We start from the raw sequence: 14,071 nt of genomic DNA, 5'->3' as shown, positions 1-14,071 counted from the left end.
ACTTTACGTAACATTTCAGGCATTTTTGGAGAATTTTGACAACTTTGGGCAACTTCCCTCTGAACTTCCCCTGTGACATGTGGCCTATAGAAAAGGTCCGTTTTCTTTCAAATGACGAGACTCGAAATTGGGTGTAAATTTCGAGTCTCGAGTATAACTCTTTATAGGGGGCAAATTTATTTAGATTTTCTCTCCCATTTTTGACTTTTGAATGTCATATAACTTTTACAAAAGGTCCATTTTCTAAAAAGTGACGAGACTATTTAGTTTTTCTCTCCCACTTTAATAGTAGGCCTATTGGTCTTGGGATGTCATTACAAAAGGTCCGTAAAGACGAGACTCGAAATTGGGTGTAAATTTTCAGTTGGTATAAAGCGCCGGACTTTGGTACAACTTCGTGTTTTCAAAGGCGCTCGATAGGCCTAGTAACCACATATGCTAACTATCGAGTTTTACGGTATGTGTGGGGTTGTGTGTTAATATGTATGTCTGTGAGTATGTTTTGTGATTGCTTGTTTTGTTTTTTTAATCCCGAAACTCGAAATTTGAGACTCGAAACTCGCAAATAGAGATTCCAAACTCGATATTATAAACTCGAAACTCTAAATTCGACACTCGAAACTCGAATTTTATAAACTCGAAATTTGACACTCGAAATTCGATATATGACACTCGAAATTCGATATATGAGACTCGAAACACGATACGCGATACTCCAAATTTGAGACTCGAAACTCGAAATATGAGACTCGAAACTCGAAATATGAGACTCGATACTCGAAACTCGATACTCAAAAATTTGACTTGAGACTCGAAACTAGAAGATAAGCAACACAACACTTGGACTGTGTTGGATAGGCTTACTTTTTCCCCACAAATGTTTTTTTTTCAACAATTTTTTGAACAAAACTAATTTTTGACCAAAAATCACAATTGATCAAATTGTAAAATGGGCCCGAGTAGGCTTAAACTTGGTGCAAAGAATACTTGATATGAGGGGAATGTGAAAAGTCAAACTCAAGTCATCTAAGGTCAAATGTTAAAATGGGCCCGATTGGGCTTAAACTTGGTGCAAAGTGTCCTTGATATGAGGGGAACGTGGAAAAGTCAACCTCAGGTCACCTGAGGTCAAGGGTCAAATGTGTTCGATTGAGCTTGAACTTGGTGTTCATCATCCTTGATATAAGGGGACGATGAAAAAAGTCAACCTGATGTCATTCGAAAAATCTTTGCCCCCCCATTTGCACATGCCAAATTTTGGGGATCCCTATTTGCAAACTTTAATTTGTATACAGGGTGTCCCAGAAAAAAAATACCAAGTGAATAACATTGAACGTAAGTCGAGAAATAGACATCAGAATCGTGAAATTTTTTTTAATGTAGCGCATAGCTTATTTTATTGTGCATCACATACAAAAATTTTATTTGATTCGTTTGACTGGTTGCGAAGAAACTAAGGATTGTATAATGCGCACATCATGCAGTTCATTCCAAGTTAATCAACAGGCGCTTTTCTCTTTTTCATGCTCGCTCACCCGGCTTCCTATCTTGTGTATCTCATTAAATTTAGTCCACATTATCTATCTTATAATCCGACGGTGTTATGTTATTCATGCTTTCACTGAAGATGAATAACAGTTTGTCCGAGAAAACTTTGATTTCTGCAATTTGAAGCTTTCTAACTTTAATTATCTAGGTTGTGCAAATATGTTATATTTTAACGTTCCAAAGAACATTTGAGCCAAGAATGACAATGATCAAGCGATTACAGCTTTATGTGTGATTTTTGATACCATGCAACATTATGTTGAAGTATTAAAAGATTTAAACTTTGCATTACAATTTTTGGAAATATTCCAAAAACTTTAAAGGAGTATTTCGTGATCCTAGCATCCTCTTTTTAGACTGTCCCACAGTCTCGGTTAGGTCCGGCCTGGATAATGGAACGATACATAATTACATAATAGCCTACCAAAATATGCCATAGTCATTCACCCCCCCCCCCCCCCCATTCTAAATACACAGCCCAAAACCAATTCCTCTCTCTACACAAATTAGCTCAAATTGATGCCACTACACTGATCACACCTCCTATATTGAACGCTAAAATTCAGTGACCGCTCCCATGTATTGGGTTGATTTTTAATGCTATGTAATCTACATTACCAGTCGTTCTCCATGGACCCGAGGGAGGGTCTACCTCTTTTTATGACATTTTTCAGTAACTACAGGGTGTCCCAGAATGATTTATACCGAGAAAGATGGAATTCTTTAAGTTTAACATATATTTAGCTTTCTCAGATTTTTTAGATTTTAAAAATTGGACGTTTCTAGTAGAAGTTAGAGAGGATTGCGTAAAAATGGTGAACTACAAGTTTTGACAAAGCAACCTATTTTGAAAATCTGTAAAATTACTAACCGTTCAGCACAAAGTATTGTTATGCAGTATATTGCTGTGTCCTGTTCTTACTTCTACTAAATAGTCCATATCTATCGTGTATTTATGATGTTACGAAGCAATCATTGTATGGAATAAAGGATTTGCTACGCTTGGGTGCCCTTAAACTATTCTTTCTTTGGCGGCAGTTTTGAAGACATACTGCAGTTACTGTCCGTTTTCCTATACACAATACACAGTGCTCTCACCATTGACGCGTGACCTTTACAAATGATGTATGTTGGAAAATGGACACTTGCCTAGTTAACATCACTGTGTGAAAAATAACCAGCCAATATTTTATTTATTCTCCAAAACTTCTAGCAAATATATTTCTCTAACATGACCTAAAATTACAGCTAGGTTAGATGTTCAGAAATGGTCGCACTTTTGTAAAATATGAGTGAGGGCAAGGCATAGCTAGCCAACTCCCCGTGTTAATTGAATGGAGATTTGACCGAAAATATTGGTATCGGACCGCTCACTTCTGAAGGATGCCACAAAAAAAACGGTAAAAGCTACATTTAAACTATTCTAAATAGGTTCTAGAAAATATAGTTTTGTAACATGTCCTAAATTTTTAGCTAATTTAGATGTTTGGAGAGGGTCGCACTTTTGTGTTTTAGGAAGGATATACATGTAAACGACAGATAACACCAAAAATATGAAGAAATTATTTCCAAACCGTGTTAAGGGTTTTCCGTCGTCACCCGATTCGACTCGACTATTGCGCCTCTTTTCAACGCGTTCGTACTCCGCGTCGTGCTCGGCGTTGCGTTGCAGACATCGCAGAGAACGATGCGTGTTGTGCGTGTCAATGCTATTTTTGCGCACCGGTGATAACCAGGGCCACAAAATAAAGAAAACAATGTTTGCTGAGCGTAAGAAATGTGGCCGCTTAAATATAACATGTAGGCCTACAAACCAGCGTGCCAGCGTTCCACTGATAAGGCCAAGTAAAATTAATATTTTGGTTCTTGTCCCTCCTCCTCAATTTCTGGGATTTGTCAGATTTTTTTTGATTTTTAGATTTTTCGATTTTTTAGACTTTGGAATGATTTATGAAATCTTCATACATATAAATAAGTTTATTAGAGAACAAGCATCACTTCCAAGTCTTTTTGTGGTACTCTAGGGGTTTATCCTCAGAATCTCACATTTGAAAAAAAAAAAAAGGGCCTCATCGTTTCCTCGAGCACTGTTGGAGAAGACCGAAAACTACTGACAATGCTAATTTTACATTGAAAAAAAAAAAAAAAAAAAAAAACACCTCCCTCCCTCATCAATTCATGAAAATCCTCTGGACGAGAACCAAAACATTAATTTTATACGGCCTAACGGACCTGGACCCCACCCCCAAAGTAGGCTTACGACAGTAGGGTCCAATAGATGGTATAAAGTTAGGCCATGTCTATGGGCCTACCCAACAAACACAGAATCAAGTTGTTTTTTTTTAACATTAGGCCTAAACGAGTGTTGGATAAATTGGTTAATTCGTTTTAATAATATTTTGGCCTAAATGTTGTGTAACCGCTACCGATATATTATAGGCCTCAATATTAAAGGTTATACGTTTGTAGAACGTTTCGTAATAAAACACACCACACGGCAAGTTTATAATCCAACATTTAAATCTTTAAAGTATTTTGTGTTATTGGGTAAAGACCAGACTTGTAACGAGTCATGACTCGAGACTCGACTTTTCAAAAATGAAATGACTCGACTCGGATTTTCAAATTTTCCCCATAGAGATTGTACAGTGACTCGAGTCATTTGACTCGACTCGACTCGAAATATCGCAAGAAATGACTCGACTCGACCATGAAATGACTTGACTCGTTACAACTCTGGTAAAGACCTAGGCCTACTACGTGCACTGAATTCATAATGCATGCGATATAGACAACACCATCAAAACTATTCAATTTCAAACAAATGTGTCATACATTTACAAAAATAATATCATAGCCTAATAGGCCAAACGTTTTTCTACAGCTATAGGCAACCCAGTGTTTAACTTTGCTTTAATTGAACTGCTATGTGATATGAATCCACCTCGATATAATTAAATAAATAAATAAATACATTTCGGAATTTATATGGCGCTTTTTCCACAGGATTCAAAGCGCTGTAATTTCGCTGCGTGGTGAATCATCACAATCAGATCGCATCAACTAGGCTAGTTGCAGCCGAACCCGGCGCAAACCTATCCGCACTTAGATTGTAACATCCACCCATTTTCTGCAGCTCCCCAAATTCCATTGGGTGAAGGAAGTTTTGATAACGAAACAACTAATCACCGATTTTGAAAGCAGGAGGAAACCGGAGATCCCGGAGAAAACCTGCGAGAGCGAGCATGGATCGGGATAAACCAAGTGCACATGAGTCCTTGGGCCGCGCCGGGGCTTGAACCCGGGACCTCGGTGGTGTAAAGCGAGGGAATTACCACTGCGCTAACTCGCCCTCCCTAACTCGCCTAATTCCGTATTATAAAGTTTTTGTGACCAAAAAAGTTTTCCTCTCGGTAAACGGCACTAAGCATGCTTAAGTAGGCCTATGCCTATAATAATTGTAGGCCTATTATAGTCAAACACTTCCGGCCATTGTGTCAAACGCTTTGCTTTAAGGGGGCGCAGCACTAATTCAGCGCCCCATAGGATAACGTGTGATTTCGGCCTACTTCAAGCGCCATTTCTGGCGTCCCTGCAATACTTGGCAAAATAAATTTGGTATCAAATTAAAGCTCTGTTTCTCTAGATTCCAAAACTTTTGTCGGCATATATCGATGACCATTGACTTTTTTCGCTAATTTGCGGTGCAAAAAAAAAGAGCTAAAAATATACTAAACTCACCACTCACATTTCAAAATCGGGTTTTCTCTTAATCCGCCACAGAAAATTGCTTTTTAGATCAATTGTCCGGTTTTTATCTGCATGTTATCATTAAAGACACTTGTCGAATTCATATGAGCCGATATTGAGTGATTTAAAGTGAACATGTCGGTAGATATGGTCGCTACAATCTCATATTCACAATGGACTATATTAGCCGAATTTCGTTGTTACATAAAATGCGGAGTGATTTAGTGTTGCGCCCTCTTATAAGGTGTTAAAAGTTTTCAAAATCCACATTTATAACTCATTAAGTAAACTTGAGAAAATTTGAAGCTCAACACCGAAGATTTCATGTCTCTGCGACATTCCATTCAAGAGAAATGATGTTTTAAAGATCAGTGCCGAAATGCCGAAAATCGACTATTTCGACTTTTCCTCCAATATGCGAAAGTTTATACAAAACTCACAAAATTAGTGACAGACGACAATTTGAGCACGTCTTTGAACCAAGATTAATTTCTTTTCTAGATTATCGGTGTTACCATTTTCTTTTGGAAATCATTTATTACTGAGTCTCAAGTATAAATACCCCCCCCGTTCCAGTGGTAACAATTGCGATCTTTTTGCGTAGGCCTACTGAATATTCAGCAAAACGGCTTCATGCAGATTAACAATGTCTATTAACCTTAAAATCCATTTATGAGCCTTTTGAGGATTTTTGGACGCATTTTAGACTTTGAAGGCGCCTACTCGGCCAATAAAGTGTTTTTTCCAATAATTTTTCATGAGGATGACTTTTTGTAATCTTTGTTTATCATCTTGATGGAAATAGAACACATTTTGTGAAGCGCGTCTCTTATTTTGCGCGAAGAATGTAAAAGGAACGCGTTCATAATGACGGCCGTTACAAGGGGGCGCAGCACTAATTCAGCGCCCCATAGGATAACGTGTGATTTCGGCCTACTTCAAGCGCCATTTCTGGCGTCCCTGCAATACTTGGCAAAATAAATTTGGTATCAAATTAAAGCTCTGTTTCTCTAGATTCCAAAACTTTTGTCGGCATATATCGATGACCATTGACTTTTTTCGCTAATTTGCGGTGCAAAAAAAAAGAGCTAAAAATATACTAAACTCACCACTCACATTTCAAAATCGGGTTTTCTCTTAATCCGCCACAGAAAATTGCTTTTAGATCAATTGTCCGGTTTTTATCTGCATGTTATCATTAAAGACACTTGTCGAATTCATATGAGCCGATATTGAGTGATTTAAAGTGAACATGTCGGTAGATATGGTCGCTACAATCTCATATTCACAATGGACTATATTAGCCGAATTTCGTTGTTACATAAAATGCGGAGTGATTTAGTGTTGCGCCCTCTTATAAGGTGTTAAAAGTTTTCAAAATCCACATTTATAACTCATTAAGTAAACTTGAGAAAATTTGAAGCTCAACACCGAAGATTTCATGTCTCTGCGACATTCCATTCAAGAGAAATGATGTTTTAAAGATCAGTGCCGAAATGCCGAAAATCGACTATTTCGACTTTTCCTCCAATATGCGAAAGTTTATACAAAACTCACAAAATTAGTGACAGACGACAATTTGAGCACGTCTTTGAACCAAGATTAATTTCTTTTCTAGATTATCGGTGTTACCATTTTCTTTTGGAAATCATTTATTACTGAGTCTCAAGTATAAATACCCCCCCCCCCCCGTTCCAGTGGTAACAATTGCGATCTTTTTGCGTAGGCCTACTGAATATTCAGCAAAACGGCTTCATGCAGATTAACAATGTCTATTAACCTTAAAATCCATTTATGAGCCTTTTTGAGGATTTTTGGACGCATTTCTTGACTTTGAAGGCGCCTACTCGGCCAATAAAGTGTTTTTTCCAATAATTTTTCATGAGGATGACTTTTTGTAATCTTTGTTTATCATCTTGATGGAAATAGAACACATTTTGTGAAGCGCGTCTCTTATTTTGCGCGAAGAATGTAAAAGGAACGCGTTCATAATGACGGCCGTTACAAGGTGTTAAAAGTTTTCAAAATCCACATTTATAACTCATTAAGTAAACTTGAGAAAATTTGAAGCTCAACACCGAAGATTTCATGTCTCTGCGACATTCCATTCAAGAGAAATGATGTTTTAAAGATCAGTGCCGAAATGCCGAAAATCGAATATTTCGACTTTTCCTCCAATATGCGAAAGTTTATACAAAACTCACAAAATTAGTGACAGACGACAATTTGAGCACGTCTTTGAACCAAGATTAATTTCTTTTCTAGATTATCGGTGTTACCATTTTCTTTTGGAAATCATTTATTACTGAGTCTCAAGTATAAATACCCCCCCGTTCCAGTGGTAACAATTGCGATCTTTGCGTAGGCCTACTGAATATTCAGCAAAACGGCTTCATGCAGATTAACAATGTCTATTAACCTTAAAATCCATTTATGAGCCTTTTTGAGGATTTTTGGACGCATTTTTAGACTTTGAAGGCGCCTACTCGGCCAATAAAGTGTTTTTTTCCAATAATTTTTCATGAGGATGACTTTTTGTAATCTTTGTTTATCATCTTGATGGAAATAGAACACATTTTGTGAAGCGCGTCTCTTATTTTGCGCGAAGAATGTAAAAGGAACGCGTTCATAATGACGGCCGTTACAAGGTGTTAAAAGTTTTCAAAATCCACATTTATAACTCATTCGCCACTTGCACGGTTCCGCCATTATGCACTATGTGCGGGAGAGCCTCGAACTGGCAGCATACATGAATGGGAATTGAACCAGTCATATAACATTCTGTGTAAGGTTACGTAATTCTTCCTTTCATGTATGCTGCCAGTTCGAGGCTCTCCCACATATAGTGCATAATGGCGGAACCGTGCAAGTGGCGAATTAAGTAAACTTGAGAAAATTTGAAGCTCAACACCGAAGATTTCATGTCTCTGCGACATTCCATTCAAGAGAAATGATGTTTTAAAGATCAGTGCCGAAATGCCGAAAATCGACTATTTCGACTTTTCCTCCAATATGCGAAAGTTTATACAAAACTCACAAAATTAGTGACAGACGACAATTTGAGCACGTCTTTGAACCAAGATTAATTTCTTTTCTAGATTATCGGTGTTACCATTTTCTTTTGGAAATCATTTATTACTGAGTCTCAAGTATAAATACCCCCCCCCCCCGTTCCAGTGGTAACAATTGCGATCTTTTTGCGTAGGCCTACTGAATATTCAGCAAAACGGCTTCATGCAGATTAACAATGTCTATTAACCTTAAAATCCATTTATGAGCCTTTTTGAGGATTTTTGGACGCATTTTTAGACTTTGAAGGCGCCTACTCGGCCAATAAAGTGTTTTTTCCAATAATTTTTCATGAGGATGACTTTTTGTAATCTTTGTTTATCATCTTGATGGAAATAGAACACATTTTGTGAAGCGCGTCTCTTATTTTGCGCGAAGAATGTAAAAGGAACGCGTTCATAATGACGGCCGTTACAAGGTGTTAAAAGTTTTCAAAATCCACATTTATAACTCATTAAGTAAACTTGAGAAAATTTGAAGCTCAACACCGAAGATTTCATGTCTCTGCGACATTCCATTCAAGAGAAATGATGTTTTAAAGATCAGTGCCGAAATGCCGAAAATCGAATATTTCGACTTTTCCTCCAATATGCGAAAGTTTATACAAAACTCACAAAATTAGTGACAGACGACAATTTGAGCACGTCTTTGAACCAAGATTAATTTCTTTTCTAGATTATCGGTGTTACCATTTTCTTTTGGAAATCATTTATTACTGAGTCTCAAGTATAAATACCCCCCCGTTCCAGTGGTAACAATTGCGATCTTTTGCGTAGGCCTACTGAATATTCAGCAAAACGGCTTCATGCAGATTAACAATGTCTATTAACCTTAAAATCCATTTATGAGCCTTTTTGAGGATTTTTGGACGCATTTTTAGACTTTGAAGGCGCCTACTCGGCCAATAAAGTGTTTTTTCCAATAATTTTTCATGAGGATGACTTTTTGTAATCTTTGTTTATCATCTTGATGGAAATAGAACACATTTTGTGAAGCGCGTCTCTTATTTTGCGCGAAGAATGTAAAAGGAACGCGTTCATAATGACGGCCGTTACAAGGTGTTAAAAGTTTTCAAAATCCACATTTATAACTCATTAAGTAAACTTGAGAAAATTTGAAGCTCAACACCGAAGATTTCATGTCTCTGCGACATTCCATTCAAGAGAAATGATGTTTTAAAGATCAGTGCCGAAATGCCGAAAATCGACTATTTCGACTTTTCCTCCAATATGCGAAAGTTTATACAAAACTCACAAAATTAGTGACAGACGACAATTTGAGCACGTCTTTGAACCAAGATTAATTTCTTTTCTAGATTATCGGTGTTACCATTTTCTTTTGGAAATCATTTATTACTGAGTCTCAAGTATAAATACCCCCCCCCCCGTTCCAGTGGTAACAATTGCGATCTTTTGCGTAGGCCTACTGAATATTCAGCAAAACGGCTTCATGCAGATTAACAATGTCTATTAACCTTAAAATCCATTTATGAGCCTTTTGAGGATTTTTGGACGCATTTTTAGACTTTGAAGGCGCCTACTCGGCCAATAAAGTGTTTTTTCCAATAATTTTTCATGAGGATGACTTTTTGTAATCTTTGTTTATCATCTTGATGGAAATAGAACACATTTTGTGAAGCGCGTCTCTTATTTTGCGCGAAGAATGTAAAAGGAACGCGTTCATAATGACGGCCGTTACAAGGTGTTAAAAGTTTTCAAAATCCACATTTATAACTCATTAAGTAAACTTGAGAAAATTTGAAGCTCAACACCGAAGATTTCATGTCTCTGCGACATTCCATTCAAGAGAAATGATGTTTTAAAGATCAGTGCCGAAATGCCGAAAATCGAATATTTCGACTTTTCCTCCAATATGCGAAAGTTTATACAAAACTCACAAAATTAGTGACAGACGACAATTTGAGCACGTCTTTGAACCAAGATTAATTTCTTTTCTAGATTATCGGTGTTACCATTTTCTTTTGGAAATCATTTATTACTGAGTCTCAAGTATAAATACCCCCCCCCCCGTTCCAGTGGTAACAATTGCGATCTTTTTGCGTAGGCCTACTGAATATTCAGCAAAACGGCTTCATGCAGATTAACAATGTCTATTAACCTTAAAATCCATTTATGAGCCTTATTGAGGATTTTTGGACGCATTTTTAGACTTTGAAGGCGCCTACTCGGCCAATAAAGTGTTTTTTCCAATAATTTTTCATGAGGATGACTTTTTGTAATCTTTGTTTATCATCTTGATGGAAATAGAACACATTTTGTGAAGCGCGTCTCTTATTTTGCGCGAAGAATGTAAAAGGAACGCGTTCATAATGACGGCCGTTACAAGGGGGCGCAGCACTAATTCAGCGCCCCATATAGTGAGGGAGTGAGAGCCCTAGATAGGGTGTCTGCTGGAATTAATTCCTCAATCGACAATTTTTGTACTGGTAGACGTGGCTTCAATTATTCAATCACATATCCAAAATCGACCAAAATCCACCCTGGGCAAAAATATCTACAGGCATTTGAAAATCACTATTTTACAGTAAAAATACACAAATCACGAACGTTTCCGACTATTAAGCCGCATTTACGCAAACATGGTTAACGCGTCCACGCTTACTGTTTTGTATTTGCGTTCGCGCAACAAGTGAGCGTGTTGGCGTTGCATACTGCGTAAACCAGAGCGTCACATCACACAACACACGAAGTCGGTGTCTAATTGATCGCCACCTTGTGCAATAATTTGTCGCTCGGATGACATAGTGGCGTATCACAAAAATGGCCATTTTGAGATAATCACGTTTAAAGTTTTTGCAACTTTTACCCATTTGTCATACCTGAATCAAAATGTCCCCATTTGTTGAATGGATACGAAAAAATAAATATTTAAGTAATATATTTTATGTATAAAATACATTGATGTCATTCACCAATTAATTGTAATTAGGCCTAGTCATTAAACCTATGCCTATACGTCATTATAGTATAGGCCTACTAAACGTCTAATCAATTTAGACCTTACATAGGTCTATAAATAAGCCCATAGCCATTAACACTAATACGGCCTAAATAAATACAAACTTATCAGAACGGTCGACAAGAATGTCAAAAAGTATAGGACTTTGTTATGAAAAAGTTATTATAGGTTTACAACTACATGGTAGAGGCCAGACTAGATCGGTAGGCCTATATCAGACATTACAAGAAGCCTTCAAAGGAAATTAATAGTTATCTAGACCTAAGTATCTCGTGGATTGGCTTTCTCTCATATACCCTCTTTTTTGCATTCTTTCCGTGCACCTTTATTCCGTTTTTTAACCAGTTGGTTCGATAACCATTTAGCATGTTTAGTTTAATACCTAATAAGTCTAAAACCATTGGTCTAATAAATTATAACCCATTTCGTCTACAAACCACTTGGTCTACAAACCATTTGGTCCAACAAGCATTTAGTCTGCTAACAGTTTGGTCTAGGCCTAGGCCCTACGGTTAGTCTATAAGCCTATATGCAATTTGCTAATGCAGTAGATTTATCGTGTTTTTATTTTGCTAATGTATAATATAACTGACGGCCAAATAGTATCTATGACTATAGGCCTACGTATTTACCTGCTGGCACACTACACGCTTATAGCCTACATGTGATAGGCCTATCGCGTGTGTTTGATACTAATTAGGCCTATACCATAATCTATGATTATAAAATAGGCCTAAATGTTGATCTGTTGATTAAAATAATTGTTGGCAATATTATCCGATATCAGTTTAATAGGTCCTTATGGTAATTTAATGTTATTTTGTTTTCGGGAAGAAATGTAAGCAAGAGTTATTAAACGTGAACACAGGGCTGTCGCTATAGACCAATATGATTGGGGGTGTACATGCAGCATGTTTTGCCGACGGAAATATATGTGAATTGTACACCCAATTTTTTTAGTGTGTGTGATCTAGTGTGTGTGTCTACGATCCACTTAAAAGAACCAAACATCATGGAAGGTTTTGTGATCAGCCTAATTAGAGGGGCCCTACCCTCCCAGACAGAACAACAAAATAACTAAGCCCTTGTCTTTTTTTCAGACATAAATTATTGTAGGCCTATACGCTAAAACAGCCCTAAGTTTATTTGTATTTGCACCAATTTTGCGATCATTTTAAGAAATAAAAAAAGCAACTCTTCCTTTTTTTTTTTTTTTTTAAAGACCCGGACTAGAGCCGAGGACGAGAGACATGTTTTTTGGGTTTTTTTTTAAATATTAGACCTAGTGGGCTATAGCAGGCAGCGTATAGGTGCATAATATAATATTATTTAGACTAATACTAAATACGACACCTTCGAAATATCTTTTAAGCTATTATGCTAAAATTCCCAATTAATAATCCGCAAATCTAAGCTAATCTATTGGCAAAACAAACGTAAACAGTCCGCCGTCAATGAATGGCAAAATATATGCAATCAATGCTGCGAACCGTGTGTCAGCGGAAGGATAATAAATAAAATGTGAGTCAGCGCGGTAAACGGTGTATGCGCACTATACGCAAAATTTGTCGCTCATGTGTCAGCGCGTAATGCCGTCGCGATAGCCGCGTGCGACCACGCTTCGCAATTGTATTTTGATTTACGTCTTCGGAATTAAACTTGCCCAAAGTTAGAATAAGTGCAACTTTCAAGGGGTTATAAAAAATTTGCCCAAAGTAGATTTTAGCCGATTTTTGTTATACAATACTACAATATACTCTGCATCCATTGATACAAAAATCGTCGATTGAGGAATTAATTCTACCTAAACTGCCTTCACTCCCTGACTAATAGGATAACGTGTGATTTCGGCCTACTTCAAGCGCCATTTCTGGCGTCCCTGCAATACTTGGCAAAATAAATTTGGTATCAAATTAAAGCTCTGTTTCTCTAGATTCCAAAACTTTTGTCGGCATATATCGATGACCATTGACTTTTTTCGCTAATTTGCGGTGCAAAAAAAAGAGCTAAAAATATACTAAACTCACCACTCACATTTCAAAATCGGGTTTTCTCTTAATCCGCCACAGAAAATTGCTTTTTAGATCAATTGTCCGGTTTTTATCTGCATGTTATCATTAAAGACACTTGTCGAATTCATATGAGCCGATATTGAGTGATTTAAAGTGAACATGTCGGTAGATATGGTCGCTACAATCTCATATTCACAATGGACTATATTAGCCGAATTTCGTTGTTACATAAAATGCGGAGTGATTTAGTGTTGCGCCCTCTTAACATGTTTAATAAATCCTCTTTTTGGTCGACCGAGTCAGGTGAACATGGTGAAAGCTGAAAATTCCTCACTTTGTGTAACTTGATAACTCTTTGGTCCAATATCTTATGCCGATTGCGGAATGGGAGTCTTTCTTACACCCGTTTATGACCAAAATACACCAAATTAGTAAGAATATTTATAAGGCATAAAGTCTTAATAATCGACATTGTTCCTATTATGGTAACTTCTTAGGTAACTCTTTTTACAGTGAAAACTTTCCTGCGTAAACAGACAATTCCTTTTTTGTGGCCATATGCGTAAACGAACGCTTATCCGGCATCAGATTGCGCGTGTATACCAGCGCGTTGGTACGCACCAAAATATCCATGTACGCAATTAACTACGCATGGTGTCGCAGAAAAAATGCATTTTTGACCTATTTTGGTCAATTTACGTGAAAACAAGGTC

This window comes from Amphiura filiformis, chromosome 6 (genome assembly GCF_039555335.1).
Source record: "Amphiura filiformis chromosome 6, Afil_fr2py, whole genome shotgun sequence".
In the NCBI taxonomy this organism is placed as follows: Eukaryota; Metazoa; Echinodermata; class Ophiuroidea; order Amphilepidida; family Amphiuridae; genus Amphiura; species Amphiura filiformis.
This window is presented reverse-complemented; position numbering follows the sequence as displayed.